The 20,039-nt window shown below is 36.9% G+C and overlaps 1 protein-coding gene across 1 annotated transcript in view; it reads right to left on the bottom strand.

Annotated features, from left to right (window-relative positions):
* The window catches only part of LOC121327843 (T-lymphoma invasion and metastasis-inducing protein 1-like), a 108,874-nt gene extending 90,044 nt beyond the window's left edge, over positions 1 to 18,830 (bottom strand). The window contains exon 1 of the mRNA XM_041272099.1: positions 18,730 to 18,830. The gene's annotated coding sequence lies outside the window, so the exon portion shown is untranslated. The remainder of the gene's footprint in view (positions 1 to 18,729) is intronic.
* Positions 18,831 to 20,039: the final 1,209 nt, after the last annotated feature.

Raw genomic sequence — 20,039 nt, 5'->3', positions numbered from 1 at the left:
TACTGCCCGTGCTGGTTTTACATTTCTTGTTCAGTGTCTGTTTTGTCTGTTTATTTTGGCCCCTGTGCCGGTTTTTTTAAATTATTCACTTACTCCCACACACAATCAAAACTCAGAGGGTGTTTTTAAAAAAAAAAAGCTAACCGTGGTTAAATGATGCTACTCGCAAATTGAAATATGAGGGTCGGAAATTAGAACAGAGATGGCGAGTAATGAAACTGCATGTTCACTACACTATATGGAAGGACCACCTGGTTAAATATAGGAAGACACTGGCACTGGCCAGATCAATGTATTGCTCTAACTTAAGTGAAACTAATAAAAATAATCCTAGATTTCTTTTTGCCAGAATTGATAATTAATTCTTTCCCTTGACACTGGTTCTATTCCTAGCTGTACTTTAAAAATAAAATACTACAAATACTACACATCAGAAATCAGATTCCACAAACATATTCTACTAAGGAGGCTCATTGCACAGTATTAACTATTAGTGCCTCTAAGGCTACTATGGAGGTCTTTTCTTTGATTACCTTTCAAGAGCTGACAGCTCTGATTCAGCGAATGAGAACTACTGTATGTTCTCTTGAGCCCATTCCTATAAAATTAAAAAACCTAAACGCATTAATAACTACAGGCCCATCTCCAATCTTCCATTCTTAGACAGGGTTGTTGCAGTTCAAGTACAAAGGTTTTTTTTTTTTTTTAAAACTTTAAATGATGTATCTGAGAAATTTCAGTCTGGATTTCGTGCTGCACATAGTACAGAGATAGCCCTTGTGAAAGTCATAAACTACCTACTGATAAGCTTTGACTCGGGAGTTCCATCAGTTCTAATTCTTCTTGATCCAAGTGCTGCTTTTGACACTGTAGACCACTCCATCTTATTAAATCGGCTCAAATACTTGGTGGGACTGTCTGGCCTTTTCTTATCTTGGTTTCAATCTTACCTACTGATAGGTATAAATTGACTAAAGTTGATTGCTGTGTTCCACAAGGTTCTATTCTGGGTCCATTGCTATTTTCATTATACATGTTACCATTGGGTGATATTGTTAGGAAACATGGTGTGAACTTCCACTGCTATGTGGATGACACCCAGCTTGTATTTAAAACCTGGCGATACATCTGTCATGGTGTTACTTGCTGCTTGCCTTACTGATATCAAGTGCTGGAGGTCTCTTAACTTCCTAATGTTGAATTCAGATAAAACAGAGGTTTTATAATGTTTGTAGGCTCCCATAACCAAATAAAAAATTTAGGATTACGTGAGTTTGACCCTGACAGTCTTTTATCAAATCCTAAAACTGAAATAAAAAATCTGGGGGTTATCTTTGATCCTGATTTATCATTTATATTAGGGAAGCTACTAAAGTATCCTTCTATCACTTGAGAAACTGAGACCTAGTATCTCCTTATCTGACACCAAGAAACTAACACATGCCTTTGTTTCTTTAAGAATTGCTCTCCTCTCTGGCATCCCAAAACGTGTGGTGTCCCACCTACAGCTTGTTCAGAATACTGCTGCTAGAATTTTGACTAAAACTAAAAAAAAAATTAGCATATCACCCCTGTTTTAGCCTCCTTCCACTGGCTCCCTGTTCAATATAGAATTGATTTTAAAATCTTATTATTGACCTATAAAGCCCATAATGGAGCAGCACCTAGCTATTTGCAGGAGCTACTGACTACGTATCTCCCAAATCACACTCTTAGATCACAGGAAGCGGGGCTGCTCGTTGTTCCCAGGGTCAATAAAATCAACAAGGGAGGGAGGGCTTTATTTTTTTTTTTTGAGCCCCTAAACTATGGAATGTTCTACCTCCACTTCTTAGGGAAGCTGGGTCTGTGGGTATTTAACCCTTTAACCCTTTATTCAGCACTTGTCAGGTCCAATTTATTTTCACATGCATTGTTAAAAAAAAAAAATCCCCCCCCCCCCCAGTAAAATAGGTTTAAAAGGCACTGCATATCAAAAGGACACTGCATCTCCAGCCAAACCCCACCACTTGTTCGCTGTATTTTTCACATACCTCTTCATAGTCATGCATACTGATAAATCCTCTCTTGATCACTCTCGTGATCCGCTGTTTTTCTTTTAAATTTTTTTGTTCGGCTTCCCTCGGCTCCCATCGGTCTCACTCGGCCATTGAAAGGTTTTCTCAGTTTTTTTCAGGAGAAAAAACAACTAGAGACCTGTGCTTGACATCTTTTTGATGATGTCGAACAGGGTCCAACATCGGACTGGAAAGGGAAAATTGTAATCTCGGACCTGGTCCGACAAACGGTCGAGTGTAAACTTAACACATTTTTATAAAATGGCATTTTTATCGTAGTGGTTTTAATGCAACGTAATTGCAAGCTTTTAATGATTATTTTATTAGTATTATTTGTATATTTTATAGGCTGAAAATGACTGGGCTCTTATTTTTATGTATTTGGTTGTATTTTTTATAAAGTGATACTTTGGTATTAAAGGCGCTACATAAATGAAATCTATAAATAAATACTTTGACGCAGCTATCTTATTTGTTTATGTCCCTGTTATCTCTGTGGTACAGGGGCCATGTGTATTGCTCAGATCCGCCCCATTTTTTTTTGCATCTCTTGGCTCCTATCGGTCTCACTTGGCCATTGAATAATCTGTGTATTTCCTGGTCTGGCGTCACCCACAAGCTATCCTTTGCACAGGCCCATTTCATAAAAGCAATTTGTGCAGTTGCAGGAACATCGCAGATTACAATTTGGGTTTCATAAAACTTTCGCAGGGCTGCAGTAATGCAGATTTCCACTGAAACTTGCGACAGCCAGACAGCAACCGCAAGTAGAACTTTTCATCGTAGATCCTGTTTGAGGTCATACCATGCCGCTTATAAAACTATCTGGCTGTCGTTACGGCAGAAGCGTGGAGGCTCAGAATTAATATCTAAGTATCGATTGCCAAAAGAGGAGATAAGTCACACAGATTAGTTATTAGATCAAGATGGATCTCAAATACCAATGTTGTCCCTTGACTGTGAATGAGCACCTGTACATAATGCAGGAAAGGTTTTCATTCCATTAATATTCAAGCCATCTGAGATGATAAAATGAGTGTAGATGCTGTCATTCGATATCCTGGGAGTAAACTGCGGTTTCATTTGGGTGAATTGTGGAAGATACAGCTGATGGATGGTTTTTGGGAGACAGTGTGTATAATAAATAATAATAATAATAATAATAATAATAATAATAATAATAATAGAATTGTATTAAGTTGTGTAACATAACTATTTGTCTGTTTTCATTATTGCTTAATTAGTTGGATAACAAAAGCCATGTTTACTTATGTTGGGTCAAAGGCAGAGTCGCAGGATGGCTTGGTGGTGATGTCACAGATCAGGAAGAGAACAGTACTGCGGGTTGAAGCACTGATGCGAGTACTTAATTATAAATGAAATATTTATTAAAAACTAAAAACACGAAACAAAAGGCAAGATGGCCAAAACAAATGAACAGTGACAAACACACTCAAACAAATAAGTACTGTGCAGGTCAGGAGCGGCGCCACGCCTGGGCCCGAGCGGCAAGTACACCTCAATAATAATAACAATAACTGTGGCGACTATTCTTCTCAGAATAACTTCTGTGGCTTCCAATATGGAATGCCTTATCTACAGTTATTGCACAGATATAGGGCCCAATCTTCGATCTTCGCGCAATCCCCTCGTTAAATTTATGCCTCGCAAAAAAATAGTGCTTTGGCACAAAATGAGAGATATTCCAAAATGGCACAAAGCAGTTGCGAGACATTGGAATATAGCAATTTTTTGAGCAATTCGCAAATCTTGTTTGTGCCTCGCAAAACTGTCTGCGGATTCACTACCAATATAGCAACTGCACACATTAGTAATGGCATTACCCCAACAAGCTGCTATCATTGGTGTTGCCACAGTATGTACCGATATGACAGCAGATGAGACCACACAATATATCGCGCACACATACATATGGACCATTCAAAGACACAATACACAAGTGGCTCCATAGCTAGGTGCCGAGCTTTCAAATTAAAGAACTGAATACGCCACTGTTTTATTGAATGCTTGTATCACAAGGAAATACTATATAGGTTTCTTTAAAGGCCAGCTGATTGAACATCAATCAAGCATTTTTATATACACAATACACAGAAATGCGTTATGCTATTCATTCTACTCACCCATTTGAACATCATGATTAAGCCCAGTTTGTAAGGTTTTGTATAAGTGTCGCCGGAATGGAATTTTTTCGTTATGACTTTTTTTTATTTATTTTTTTGTAATAATAATAATTAATTCTAAATACGCCCCTAAAATGTTAATTGTAGCCTACTATGATTTCTAAATAATTGAACAGTCTCTGTACAATTAGCAACATCGACATTCAGCAGACTGGACAGCTGCATAAACGGCCAGAAATTACAGTTAACAGAACTGTTTGTCCCGCATCAGCTAACTTATAAATGGACTGCTGCAGAGAAAGTACAGGTCTTTGATTGGCTGATCGTATCACCGGTCTGGCTTTAGGAAAATATAAGCATGCCTTTCACAGCAAGAGTGCCCTGACGGTGATTGGCTCGCCAAAGTGCAGCTGCCCACCCCTCACCCGTAATACACAGCAACCTATGGAATAGCCAAATAAAGCAATGGGCCACAAGATGGGTGTATGATGTATTTATACAATTAAATTTACAGATGGCACGACCCCCTCCCCTCTTCATCCTTCTCTCAATCTTCATTTCTATACTTTGATGGCACACGTTGGATGGATATGCCTGTGGAGCAGTGAAGAACATATATAACTGTATATGTAAACACACTACCGCTGTTCATCATATCAATACAATACTCAGTGATAAAACACATAACTGATCTGCCCATCCAGTGGGGGGGAAGGGTAGGTGGTTGGAGTTCTGTACTATTGTACGTTCAACAGTGCATCGCAATTGGAACTTACGCATCGCAATTATCGCGCAGATACTGGTACATTCAGAGGAATTAGGGCTTTCGCCCAATTCAAATTTGATTGCGCTCTGTGCATACTGAATGTCGACCTAGAATACATTTGCATCATATGTTTCTAATTACTGATGCATTACCATATGCTAATAGGACCGTATTAAAGGTACAGAAGGAAGGCAGTGTGCTGGACAGGGTTAGTGCATGTTTCCACACTCGTCTGTTGGGCATGGGAATACGCTATAAACGTCACTATGTTGTGAACATGTTATGTTATTATGGAAACAAAGGCTTGTTGCTTGTATGCTTTTGCTGCAAATTGACTGTGGTGATGCAGTATATAGGCTTGCATCACAATCAACTTTAGGTAAACTGGACTCGCTATATCATGCAGCGTTGAGGTACATTACAAATACAAGATTTAATTATCATCATTGTAAATTATACGATTTGGTAGGCTGGACTTCTTTGGCTTTAGGCAGGTTGAAGCACTGGTATATTCTGGCATATAAGGCTATTCAATGTAAATTACCCTCTTACTTAAATGAATACCGTATATCTTCCTATAGCAACCATAGCCTCAGATCTCATTCTTTTTTGCATTTTCAAATCCCAAATGGGCGTATTGAGGCTGGTAAAGGATCCTTTGCTTATTATGTCCCATGGTCCTGGAATGAGTTCCAGTCCAAACTAAAGCTGCAGACGCAGATATCTTTATTGCAATTTAAGAGTAAACTGCATGATTTCATGAATGAGAGTTGTAACTGTTTTAAATGGTTGACTACTTTTGTGTATTTTGATTATTGTTCTGAATGTGATTTGCCTGTGTCTTAAATGTATTTTATTGTGTATTTGTTCTTGTTGTCTGATTGACTTGCTGCTACCTGCTTGGCTAGGTCTCACTCATAAAATAGGTTTTAATCTCAAAGTGACTACCTAGTTAAATAAAGGATATAAATATAAATAAATAAATAAATAAATATATATATATATACACACACATATATATATATATATATATATATATATATATATATATATATATATATATATATACATATATATATATATATATATATATATATATATATATATATATATATATATATATATATATATACACACACACACACACACACACACAGTACCAGTCAAAAGTTTGAGTACACCTGCTTGAAACCAGGTTCTTCATGATTATCTACGCTTTTTCTATAAACTTGCCTATAAACACTTAATATTTCATTATATGATACGTGTACTTATATAAGCTGATAATCATAAGTGAATTGCATTCAGAAATGTAATTTTTAAACGAAAATGTAAATCTTGTCAATTTCAATGAAATGGTCACCCAAAGCAAGGGGATTTCATTCTGATGCCCAAGACAGTTAAAAGTCTGAAATGTCTGTAACACGGTGTTAGAACACTGGCCTAAGTATAAAAGTGTCTTTGTTAGATGTTCCCTCGAGTTAACTAGCATGTTACCTAATTAACCTTTTGTCACCAATTATTGTTAACAGGTGAGGGTCCATGATTACTATAAATACAGGTAGCATAGGCACGAGTTTGTCATTCCCAAATGTATGGGAGCAGAAAATGGCAAAATACTCTCAGTTAAGCAAAGAAAAAATTCTGTAATTACTTTAAGAAATTAAGGTCAATTTTTAAGACAAATCACAAGAACTTTAAAAATGTCTGTAACTACTGTGGCCAAGACCATCAAACAATTTGAAGAAACTGGCACTCATGAGGACCGAACAAGGTCGGGCAGGCCAAGGGTGACAAGTTCATTCGAGTCACAAGTCTGCAAAACCGGCGATTAACTGCCCCTGAAATACAAGCTCAGCTAAATGCTACTAGAAGTACAGATGTTTCAACATCAACTGTTAAGAGGAGATTGCGTGAAGCTGGCCTAACTGGAAGAATTGCTGCAAAGAAACCATTGTTAAGAGTGCAGAATAAGAGGAAGAGACTTGCCTGGGCCAAAAAACACAGAAACTGTGTCACGAGTCAGAATTTGAAATATTTAGGTCCAACCGCCGAGTAAGACACAGAGAGGGTGAGCGCATGAGTTCTGCATGTGTGGTTCCAACTGTCAAGCATGGAGGAGACAGTGTCATGGTTTGGGATTGCTTTGCTGGTGACAGAGTTGGTGATCTTTACCAAGTCCATGGCAAGCTCAACCAGCATGGCTATCATAGCATACTTCGGAGGCATGCCATTCCATCAGGATTACAGCTAGTTGGGCAGTCCTTCATTCTTCAGCAAGATAATGACCCGAAACACACCTCAAAGTTGCAAGAACTATCTGGCAAAGAAGGAAAGTGAAGGACAACTCAATCTAATGACCTGGCTTGCTCAGTCGCCAGACCTCAATCCCATAGAACTTGTATGGGACAAACTGGACAGAAGAATCAAAGCAAAGCTACCCACAAGTGCCCTACATCTCTGCTGAAGAAGAGCTGTGAAGACATGTCGGGTGAAACTTGTTAACCGAATGCCTTGTGTTTGTGAGGCTGTTATTAAGGCAAAGGGTGGCTACTTTGAGGAAGTCAAGATTTACAGACAATTTTCAATTTTCCTGAACATTGCCTTGATACTCCTTACATTATGTTTTGGATATTGTAACGTGTTTTCATTTTCAAGTATTTACAGAAACGTATATGACGTAAAACATTGTCAATTATGAAAAAAACCTAGTTTCCAGCAAGTGTACTCAAAAACTTTTGACTGGTACTAATATATATATATATATATATATATATATATATATATATATATATATATATATATATATATATATATATATATATATCCTGGTATTGACTGTTGATCTACTAAAAAACAGGAAGATATTGCATAGTTGGTAACCAGTTTGGGGTCATACAAGTACTAATATATTTGTGCACAGTTTTTTGCAAACGCTTTGTTGGGCACACAAGCCGTCGTCTTATATATTATAGATTATAAAACGACGACTCGTGTGTCTAGAAAAAAAAGGTTTTTAGAAGGGCTAGTATTCCGATAGTATCCTAATAGTAAGTGGGTATTCTGTATCACGTTTTCGGAATACTGGTATTCAAAATACGGTCAGATTCATTTAGAATACCGTGTTTACAAGGCATGGAATAGCTATTCAAATTTCCCACTATTCCGAATACAACTGGAATCCTGATAGAACAGGACAACTGAAACAGGTGCCCGGATAGCAATATGGGTGCAGTCAATTGCACCTACTACGCGCTGCAGGTGGGTAAACTCATAAAACCCTGCATTATCCTCACTGTTTGCTCTGGTACTGGGGAATTTAATATGTTCCTCAGCACGTCGCAGAAACGCGGTTATGAACCTGTCGAGGTGACGGGACACGGCTGACTGAGTGATCCCCACTGTATCACCTGCTACCTTATGAAAGGTCCCGGTAGCCAGGATACACATCGAGACAGACACTACCAATTGCTCAGACAAGGCATGACTGCGCAGGTTTATTCTGGCCAGGTCATCATGCAGCACATGACATAGATGAGTCAGCATGTCTCGGTCGAGACGACACCTGGACACGACTTGCTCATTGCTGAGCTCCTCATACGTGTGCCAAGGCCAGTACACCCTTTCAGCATATCTTAGCCTATGGGTCTGGGTTGCTGTTGCTGGGTGTGCCTTGCATCATTCACATCCAAATGTAGATGGACATGCTGCATGCTACCCACGTTTCCCATTGTTGCCTGTTTGTAGTCAGTGCTGGAATGGTAGTGTGCGCGGAGTTAACACAGGCCTTTTACAATCCTTATTCTGCGCATCACAAATGTGGTTTTGTGCTTGGTGCATACCTTCGAATATAACATGATCACACATATTGTCGGCCACTCCCCCCATATTGCGCAATGCATACATTTTATTTCTGCACAGCACAGAATGGATTGTGACCCGTAAAAGGAAGTTTCAGATATGACAACTTGACACAATTTCAGCACAACGGCCATTTGCGACGCACATACCCCGCTGTGCGGTGCACAAACCTTTTGAAGATCGGGCCTCTAGTTTCTTACCACAAAGATAAAAAATAGCCTTTATTTAAAAATAAACAAAACAGAAATAACATGAATGTGGAGCACATTAAGTATGTGTGCTTCCTCCTTTGAAATATTTCCTTGGAGTTTGCAAATTCCGTTCTCTCCTCCTTGGTAAAGAAATTCCACACACTTTGCTTGGATGCCATTGTTATGTATTCACAAGACAAAATTTAGTGATCAGGAACGGCACTTTATTGTAACAACCAAACAGACGCACATGTCTCTTCTGTGACTGCCGTCAAAACCCAGCTTTCTCAATTTACGGTAGATATTGTGACAGTCCATAACATAATACCAGTGCTGTACTACTGCATTAGTTTTAAAACTGAACATAACAGCCATTTTAACAACAACAACAGTGGAATATGACCAATATATGTCGCAAAGAATCCCGCAGCATGATGCGCATTTAACATTAATAACTGAATTCAAACAGAGATGTAGTATTATTATTGATATTATTATTAATAATAATAATGTTTCCAGTACTGAAAAAGTTTGCACAAGTCTACAGATCTGAAGGAACTAAATGCATGTGCACTATATAATGTTCCGCATTCGCGGTTTATTCTGAATTTTACTGAAAAATTACAGGAATTTTTTAACTGGACGTCGGTTTTTACCGATTTATACCCGATTTTGGTCTATTATTCAATATTTTCCCAGTACTATTTTCTAGGAAATAAACAATATTTTGATTCAAATGTTGTTTTATTTTGAATCCGATATTATAATAAAGCAGACCTACACTGTATCCTAGGATACAGCAGGCGTTTAGAAATCAGAGGATCAAATAATGTTCAAACCTGGTTCTCTGTCACTTCACAAACACATTATCAACTGATTATGTTGGCCAATCAAAGACTCATCATTGTGGCAACTGCTGAACAAACCTGGCTTGTTTTGTGCTGATGTCCTGTTCATACCTTCTATTTCCAGCACAGCAATTGCCCAAACATTCGCTGAGTACCAGATAATTTGGGAAAATGTGGCTTTGACTTGCAGATTCTGCTCATTATACATCCCAGGGACATTAAACTTAATCAGAAACCAGAACTGCCAGTATGCATCATATTCCACCTGTAAAGTATGTAAACTGAGATTTTATCCCCAAACCCCCCCCACACACACACACACAATTTTTACCAATGTTTAATTTAAAACAATTCTTTACCGATTTTATTCCGATTTTAGTATAAGTAAAATAAACTCCGAAAAATTCCCGGATTTTATGGTGGACACTTGTCCAATGTTTGTTAAAATATTCAGATAGTTTTTCCGCACCAAAGAAAACAATATTATTCCATACCGTTGTTTTCATGTCGCACTACTAAAGTCTTCTCTCGTTGATTAACCAATGAGCACAGACAAAGTGAAATGGACGCAGATTTGTGACATATGCCAAAATGAAATCTGATCAGAATGAAAAGTTCTGCCAATCAACATGCAATGACTGACGTTACTGGTGGCCAATAGCAGCTAAGAGACAGAGAAGCAGTATGAGGAATCACAATGCTAGCAGCATGAACTGCGCTGAATGAAAGCTGCACAGCAGCAATGATAAGGTGAAGTGTTATTAAGAGAGAAATTGCTGGGGGGCTGTTGGTGGCCGCATTTGAGAAACGGTGCTCTAGAGCACTATTAATATACTAGCTATTGTAACATCTAAATAAATCAAAGTGTAATATGTACTGTGTTACCATCTAGGCAAACACCACCAAATCCCCATTTCACTGTAATCAAACTTAATTACGGTAAATCCTAGCATTTGTAGAAGACACTGAAGCATGTAAAATGGCATCTGACACGTCACAGCAAAAGAAGCTTGCCTGTGGCATGATGTCTCATCTGCCCAATATGGAGGTAATTTAATTCCAGCTTAAGTGATAACAGCAGAAATAACTTCCATTTGTCTCATTATCTTAATAAGCTTACACCATAGCAATTCAATAAAACAAACTTGAACAAAGAAAAGTCTACTTTATGAAGACTGCCAGCTCACACATTAACCTAATGGTATACTAACTGACCAACCACATCATTTGGGTGGGGCTGTTAAGCCCACAGCAAATAATCAACTCTGAAGTGGGTTGATCACTTGTCCCAAGGGTTAAATTAATCCTACTTGACTTGAATGAAAATCCCCATGGGGAGGAGGATCTAGCAGCTAACTCCTATTGAGGAGTTAAGACACCATCAATAGTATTAGACCACAGAAACCAAGCATGCAAACATTGCTGAATGCCCTCTATACTAGTGACACAAAAACAACTAAAGAGAAATGTATGTTTAATGTGCAGGCGGTATGGAAACGATACAACTTCTGATGGTTATCTCACCTATATTTTGTGAAGCAACCTTAGGTTGAGATACTGCATACTTAGTGCAAGAAAAACTACATTTAAAGCTTAATGAATGCTTTTAATATCATATATTTTCAAACAATTATATGAATTTGGTGACCAAAAACAAGGTATACTGCTTAATTTCTAAAGACGAGATGGCAACATTAGGCCACCTTTTTTAATAAAAGATTCCAAAATCCATTTGGAAAATACAAAGATTTGTCTGGCAAGGTTTTAATAATGGGTTACCACTTGACTTTAGCAATACTGTAATTGAAGTGAAGGCATTTGTGAAACCTTTCATACTGGTACTTGGTAAATTTAAGAGACAATTAATAAAATGTTATGAGGGTACAGAATAACAATATAAAATAGCTTCAACCATCTGTACTCAAGTTCTGAAAGTTAAATAAATTGAAGGATATTGTGAAAGTTACTTGTTCATAAAATAAATAATAATAATAAAAAAAAAAGTCAGTCAAAGTTCATGAAACCAGCGAAACATGACTCAATTTTCTAATCCGGTAACTTTTTTTTTTTTTTTTTTTTTACCACTTACTTCCAATGTAAATAAATGGATTAAATACATATTCAAACTGCACCTATGAAATGACTATATTAATATTTTAGAACCACAAAATATTTGAGGGCAGGTGTCTGGGACCACTACAGCATGTCTCCTCCATTCCCTTTTACCTTAGAAAACAGATTAACACCACACACCTTATTTTAATTTTTTTCCCCTTCAGGCAAATGGGTATAAATTATTTCTTCTAATAAACCTTTTTACCTCAGTGCTAAAGGCAAACAAATAACTTGGCAAGTCACAGCATGTTCCTCCAAATTGCTGCAAAGCAATTTCCACCTGCGTGAAGAGCTCACACTCGCATGCAAGGATCTTCCCAATCACCTCTACACACTAAGCAAACCCATAGCCACTTTCACAGGAAATTCTTTAGCTCCATAATCAAACATCAGCTTGTAAATGGAGACAATTCTTTGTTCTTTCAGCCCCTGGGTTTAAATGTAGCACCTTTAACAATCATACGTCTTTGTGTACCTAATGACCTACTGCAAACAGGAAGCATCTGTTGTCCAATGTGTTCTCCTAGTAAATCCCTAGTTCTTCACATAAACCCAAAATTCCACAGCAATCCAATTTTCCCCATATTGGTGCCACCAGTCATTAGGACATCAAGGCATGCTGATACATTAGAGCTTAGAGTAACCCTTACATTTTATCAGTACCAATGTCCTGATTTGCATACACATAGGAAACGCTACTATCTAGGGCTGCATTTGAATAAGCTCTTTAAATAACTGACATTCAAATAGTTAGCTTGGTGTACAAAACAATGGAGTGCTTTTTCACTCTCAAGTTAACACGGCATTTTAACACCAGTGCATCAGCATGCTCAAACCTGTTAGACCACAGCACTGCCAGCAATAGCAGGACACAACAGTGATGCCTGATACTGTACAGTGCCTGACTGTAGCCCAATTGTACAGTACTGCAGCTGATTGTTTGCTATGTTAATACCACACAAAGGAATCCCAATCCAAAGCAATGCAATATTAGGAGGACTCCTTCAGTAATTGAGCTACAGCATTCTGTTCTTGACTACAGTGAAAAGAGTTGGCTCAGTCAGGAAATGCACATCATGACTAAAACATAAAATTATAGGTAATGCTTTGGTTAATCGTGATTCTAATATACAGTATATGTATTCTGTTGATCTTGTGGTGAACGTCATTTTCACTGACAGAGAATGTGTTCATTTTATTTAATGTGCCAAGACAACTCCTGCTGCAAAATAAATGTCTTATACTATAATACACAGTATTATTCTGTTTCATTCTAAGCATGCTATTTCTAAAAGTAATTCAAATCAATGGCACTTTTTTTTTGGCTTTCTTTTTGAAGAACTTGCATAAAAAAGGATCCGATTTGCTTTTAAGCTTCAAATTAAGATCCATGGCTATGCAGAGCTATTACAATTCTTAGCAACTAGGCCTACATCATGCAGTTATACTGACTGTAATAAAAAACAAAACCTACAGGGTTCTTCAAAACATTTTCCTATTGAGGGTCCAGGACTTTCAACTAAACAAACTGAAGGTCCCAGAAGATATTTGGGGGGCCCCAGTCGCAGTCTTAATGTTCTGGCGCACACCCCACCCCCCCCCTCAAATTTATAAAGTTTTGACTTTTTTTTTTTTTTTTTTTTTTTACAATAGAATAGAAAATACTAAATGTTTTCTCTGTCTAAAAGAACAAAGAACAAAAAGGCATAGCAATAGAATTCAAAAAAGCTCAATTCTATAAAGATCAAAAGGACACCCAACCATTCTACTCAACAAGGCACCCCACTGCTCTCCATACCAAAAGAGATCTAATGCATCAGTAGGGCTGTATTTACTTTCACGGTTATCACATTATCACGATTTCCGTAAAATGTACCCATTACCGTATAATATGTAGTTCCCCGTCAAAATCCCCATTTCTGAAAGAATTCTGCAAATATATATATTTTGTATCATTTAAATAATTACATCAAATGTTTGCCTTATTATTGCACTACCTGTAACTGTACACTGCATTTAGGAACCTGGCAGTCGGTTTAGTTTGCTTCCGGTAAATGACTGAACACACTGCTTAAGAGTGCTCTAAGCTGAACAATTGACATTTTAAACAACAAAAAAGAAAGACACCAGCTGCATCAAAGATCGGAATTATTTCTAAAAGATTGCTCTGTCCAGTACAAGGGGACATTTCACGTGTCTTATTTTTTTTATGTTTTTATTTTGTTTGACAATTCACTGATGGTGAAAATACTGGAGAATGTTTTTAAAGTGAGGACATAAAAAACTAAATAAATACTCTACAATTTAGAATTTACTGTTTTTCAGGTAAGCATTTAAATATTTGTTGTATAAACAGTTGTTGTATAATTATCAATTCTGAATGTGACACTATTTTTTTCTGCTTTACTACACTGTTTAATTGTGAAATACCTGTGTAGACTGCCATTTTTTACAGGGAAAGAATAACAGCCCTACTACAGTATCAGGTTCTTGAACAGTTGCTTATGCTTGTGAAGCAGACAACTGCAAACCTGAGAATCCCCACAAACCATGCCTTGAGCCCAGTTTGAGTCTTTTACCAAATAAGATTCATACTGTAGCAATCAATGTAAAAGTAACAAAGATAATAAAAAATATCTAAAGATTCAGCCGCTCGCTTTCATATTGGCAGCTCCAATACTCTTCACAACGCTTCAAACTATTTAAAATAGATGTGTTACGTTATTATGAGCCATACAGTTCACATGACACATTAGGCAAATTTTAATTCTAGGTGTTGATTAGAAAACAAAAAAAAATAGGCTTAGGTTTTTAATCAGTTGCATTTGGCATTGTCCATAGCAATCTACTCCCCTCAGCAGCCTAACCAGTACTAGAGATTCCTGCCTGTGTTTATTGTTACCACTACTTTCACTGCTGGCACTAGTGAATATCACATTAAGACATGGCTTCCTGAATACACAGGGACAGCAGGGCATTGGTAGCCTACAGACCTATTTCAACAAAGAAAATGGTTCATCATGCACAATACAAGGCTGTTTTAAATGGATGCTCTTTATATTTCAAAACCCAGCCCCCTAAAGACAAAGCCATCAACTTGCATTGCTTCCCAATCTTTTCTAACTGTATATCGGTGGGGTACTTCATTTTAATAGCTCTCTGACTAGGTAAATATTCAACTGTTTAGTTCAGAGTACTTAGCCCAGGCCCCAGGGAATAGCTAAGAAATGTACAAGTAAAACAGGTCCTCTAGCTTCAGTTCTCTGTAAATTATAATACTGTACAGATTATGGAAAATAGTGAATTCGTTGTTCTGAGCAACTTCAACAAACTGTATCAGCATATATATTTATACAGATATTTATTAGCATTAATTTATTTATGAAGAGTACATCATCTCTCGATGCCTTCTTACGTCTTCTTCGGCTCATAGCCATCACTATTCAGTTCAATCTCTTTGGCTCATTGCCATCACTATTCAGTTCAATCTTCAAGCAGCACAGAACTATCATGCTGGGGTTGGGGGGGACGGGGGACGGCGGCATTCTGTTTGCAAATCTGCTCCTATTACCCCCAAGTCTGTAAAGGCTGCTCGACTTTGATAGCCTCCAAATGAAGGATATAGTGCATGAGATAGGTCTTACGTAAGTGTAATCATCACATTCTACAGCTGTATCTCTTCTGCTCTTGGCCCAGAATGATCCCCTGCTGAAAACTTCTAAATGAACTCTTGTTGCTTAGAAACCAAAAAATGATACAGGAGAAAGTAAATATATTTAGTCATCACATTAAGAAAAAAACAAAAACACAAACTAAAATCAGTACCATCATCTGTATGGTACAAGCAGGATCATTTTCTTTTTAGGTGGTTATTGCAATTAATATATCAACTGTACATGTTATGCATATTAAATCAATTTCTCTGTTTTGTTCCCAATTCACACTTTTCTGTATTTTTTTTATAAGCATGCATCATAATCCTTTTGTTATAAATCAAGCATTCATGACCACATTTCTGCAAAAGGTATGGTGCAACTTGATATGACTGAAGAACTGCAGGTATTCATACCATTCACATTATAGGTTGGCTTTTTCAGGCTTTGCTAACAATAAAAAAAAAAAATGTAAATGATTTGCACAGTACTTCCCTAGAGGTGTAAAGTAGAGGTCAATATTTTAGTAGCCAATCTAAAACACAGGCACACTGTGGGAGGGTGGGAGGGGTGTTAAAAAAAAAAAAACACAAGCAAAGCAAATGCGACACAGTAAGGTGTCAGTGTGACTCCTGCAGAAACCATTTCATGTCCTCCGAGCACATGGTGTTTCTCTTTGTCCTCTGTGTTTTTTTTTGTTTTTTTTTTGTCAACTTAAACAAACCCATAACCTTTAGAGAATGACAGGGGTTTGCCCATTTAAGTAAAGCTGCATTACATAGCAATGTTTAAAAGTTCTACCTCAATTGTATGTTGAGTGAAAATGATGTCGTTCATGCTCTGCTGCTGACCACAACACCTCTGACACTTTTCAGAACTCCCTGCTGTCCCACAGACGGTTTTCAATACAAGGTGGCACATCAGCAGTTGTCATCTCTGTTGTGGGCTAACGCTGAATAAAATATGTTTAGACCTTTTTTTTTTTTTTTTTTTTTTATATATGTAATCTCAGAAATCTTTACCTAAAAACGTGGTTTTTGCATCCGATGTCATGTGATAGGAGGTGTGTGTGTGTGTGTGTGTGTGTGTGTGTGTGTGTGTGTGTGTGTGTATATGTATATATATATATATATATATATATATATATATATATATATATATATATATATATATATATCATTATATATAAACATTGTTGTCATATTTTGATTCTGCGCAAACTGCAACTACTTCTGTTGGGGGAAAAAAGGATATTCAAATAGGACTCCCGATTAAATGAATAAATAATACATTAGAAGCAACTCAAACTCTGTTCAAGGAACTTGAATAAAATGACAACATGCAGTAAACGATCTGTCTGGAGTGGAATATAGAGGATGCTGCATGTCTGGATGAGAAGATGCAAATATCAGCAAAAAATAAAGTGTTTCATCCTAACAGTTTTAAAGTACAAATATGACAGATTAACCCATCTGGCTGAATATAAAAAGATACATTAAACAATAGAATGCCTAGGCCATATCATTCTCACATAAAAAAAGGATTCTCGCATTCAAGGACTTCAGCTCTTCACTCTGGGTCCTAATGTTTTAAAACTTACTTATTTAACCAATTGCTATTACTTCCACTTTCTGCAATTACAAAACACAAGGGAACAAAAGGAATACATCCTCTACACCGTCCTTCCCCCACAGACCCCCGCCCTGTCCTATGCTGTCAAATCAATGCATTTTCTTCCTTTATCTCCTACTTCCCCTGCCTTAACTTCCTCTGCAGCCCCAACTTCCTGGGATTGCTCCCCAACCCCCACTTGCATACAGGCTTAACTAAATAAAAAGTAATAAAAACATTGGGACAACAACAAATTAAAAGTGTCTGCCAAAGGTTCTAAGACCTATAAAGTACAAAATATGTATTTTTTTATAAACTTGTCTTGGAGCCAGCTAGACAAGCAATAAACAAATGACATGGTTTATTATAATTCATACATCTCCTTTATTACTGTAGTATTTTCAAATGCCATAGGCACTAGAAAGGCTCGGAAAGCTACTGTATGTGATGCATATTAAAAAAGTAATAGTAAATAGGGCTGTACAGTAGCACGTTCCTACACTGCTGCATGCCGAGTCCCTACCTCCATAAGAAAAGAAGATAGCCCACATGCAACTTTCTTGAAAATGTTTGTAGCTTGTTTTGGCAAGTGTTTACTTGAGTGCCTGCGTTATATTTCCAAAGGAAACTCAAAAGAGAAAACCCTTTTCAGTGCATCGCTTAAAACTATCACCGCCGTAAAACTAACTGTATTACTTGACTAATACTATCCTATTTGTTTCCTTCTTTATTACGAATTCCAACACAAGCTCACAACTGCATTCCACTAAAATCATATTTAAATTTGTAGCTACTGTGAATATAATTCACTTTGAAAACATATTAGATACACGGTAACAATTTGTTTAGTTTTGTAATGCTTTGTCAAAGTGTAAGTTAAAAAGACAACAAAACAGCTAAGGAACAAACCTCAGACGGACTTGCAGATCAGAGACAGCAGCGAGCTTTATGAATAGGAAACCCCAAAATATACTGGAACAGACAGCAAAGCAAAACATAAGCGCTTTTTAACACCAGAACTTTAAGAATCTTGAATATTTTTTATAAATATCCAAATAACCAAAATCGCTACACTTTAATAAGCTAACATCACACCTTTATAAAAATAAATAAATAAAAACATCAATATGCATACCAAGAATAACGACTCTTTGCTGTAGCCCTCTCCACTGCTTTTGCCATTTTGTGTTTATTCAAAAACAATGACTCAATGGGTTCACTTCGTTAAATTCAATCTCACCATCACAACCTCCAATGGTATACCCATGCGAGATTAAAATAAAAAAGTCAATGGATATGTGGAATCGTTTTAAAACATCTGCAAACACATGTACATTCTTCTTAAAACGCTGCCAATCAATCCGGCTGCCACTAGGACCCGGGAGATATTCTTTATTTATCAAGGGGTATAATATAACACAATAAACTATTCTTTTTCATATAAAAAAAAAAAAAAAGCCATACTGCTTGAGATGTAACTTACCTAAAACTGCACTCATCTCTTACTAAGCCGCGACAATAAGTACACTGTAGAAATAGGATCCTGCCACTGCCGCTGGCTTACTGCAAAATCAGGCTCATAGAAGCTGCCATGTTGTTTCTGGAAACGCTACGAAGGGCGGAAACCTAGGCCCCTAGAGACCGAATCTTACTGGAAAGACCGCACGCCACTCATTGTAAAACAGCCAATGCGCGTCAGCTCCTTGTTGAAATTCTGGGGTCTGCTATTGCAGTATTCAATCTGACATTCAGAAATCAGCAAAATGTGGCAAATATTGTTGGCCAATTTGTATGTAAAATTATTCATATCTAGGAGGCAGTACTTACATTATAGATACACCAACATTCCAAATGTTATGGACAACCATTCACAGTTAAATCCCTTGTTAAAATGGGAGCGGAAGAGGAGTGTAGTTTTTTATAAACATAAAATGAGTAGCTACAGTAATGTTGACATTTGAGCAGGTGGATGAGTTATTATTACAGTACAATATCTATCCTAAAGCCACAGTGGAAGCAGAAACCCCAAACCATTTTGCAGTGGTCCGAATCTTTAAAAAAATAAACTGTCAATGCAGTGGGAGGGTCATTCTACCAATAGAGGGCCTTTATTGTCCCAATACCATATTTTGGATAAAATAACTGATTCTACTCAAAGTAATTAATACATCATAAATTATTAAGTAGTTCCTATACAGCAGGGCTTCTCAAACTCGGTCCTGGGGACCCCCTGTGGCTGCTGGTTTTCGTTTCAACCCAGCTCTCAATTACTTAACTATACCTGAAATTTAACTGATAATTTGCTTAATTAGACATTTTTACTTTTTTCAGCTAATTAAATAATGAGCAACAACTAGGTCATTTTTATTTTAGACCTTTTTACTTGTTTTCAGCTCTTGAACAGTTGCATATTTCAAGTTAGCTATAACATCTGATAAATAACTTGAACCCTGCAACTGTTTAAGAGCTGAAAACAAGTAAAAAGGTCTAAATAAGCAAATTATTGTGTTGTGTGTGTGTGTGTGTGTGTGTGTGTATATCTATCTATCTATCTATCTATCTATCTATCTATCTATCTATATATATATATATATATATATATATATATATATATATATATATATATATATATATATATATAAAATTAAATTTAAATTTAATTTTATAAAATAATCTATTTTGGGTATATAGAGGGATTAGATAAATATCCACCTAAATCTAGTTACTATGACTGCTGCAGAAAAACAATGGCACTACTGTGCACACATTGATGCAGATCCAGAATTAGTCAAT

This window comes from Polyodon spathula, chromosome 15 (assembly GCF_017654505.1).
Source record: "Polyodon spathula isolate WHYD16114869_AA chromosome 15, ASM1765450v1, whole genome shotgun sequence".
Lineage (NCBI taxonomy): Eukaryota > Metazoa > Chordata > Actinopteri > Acipenseriformes > Polyodontidae > Polyodon > Polyodon spathula.
Note: the sequence above shows the minus strand (reverse complement) of the source record. Positions and strands in the feature narration are given on the sequence as shown.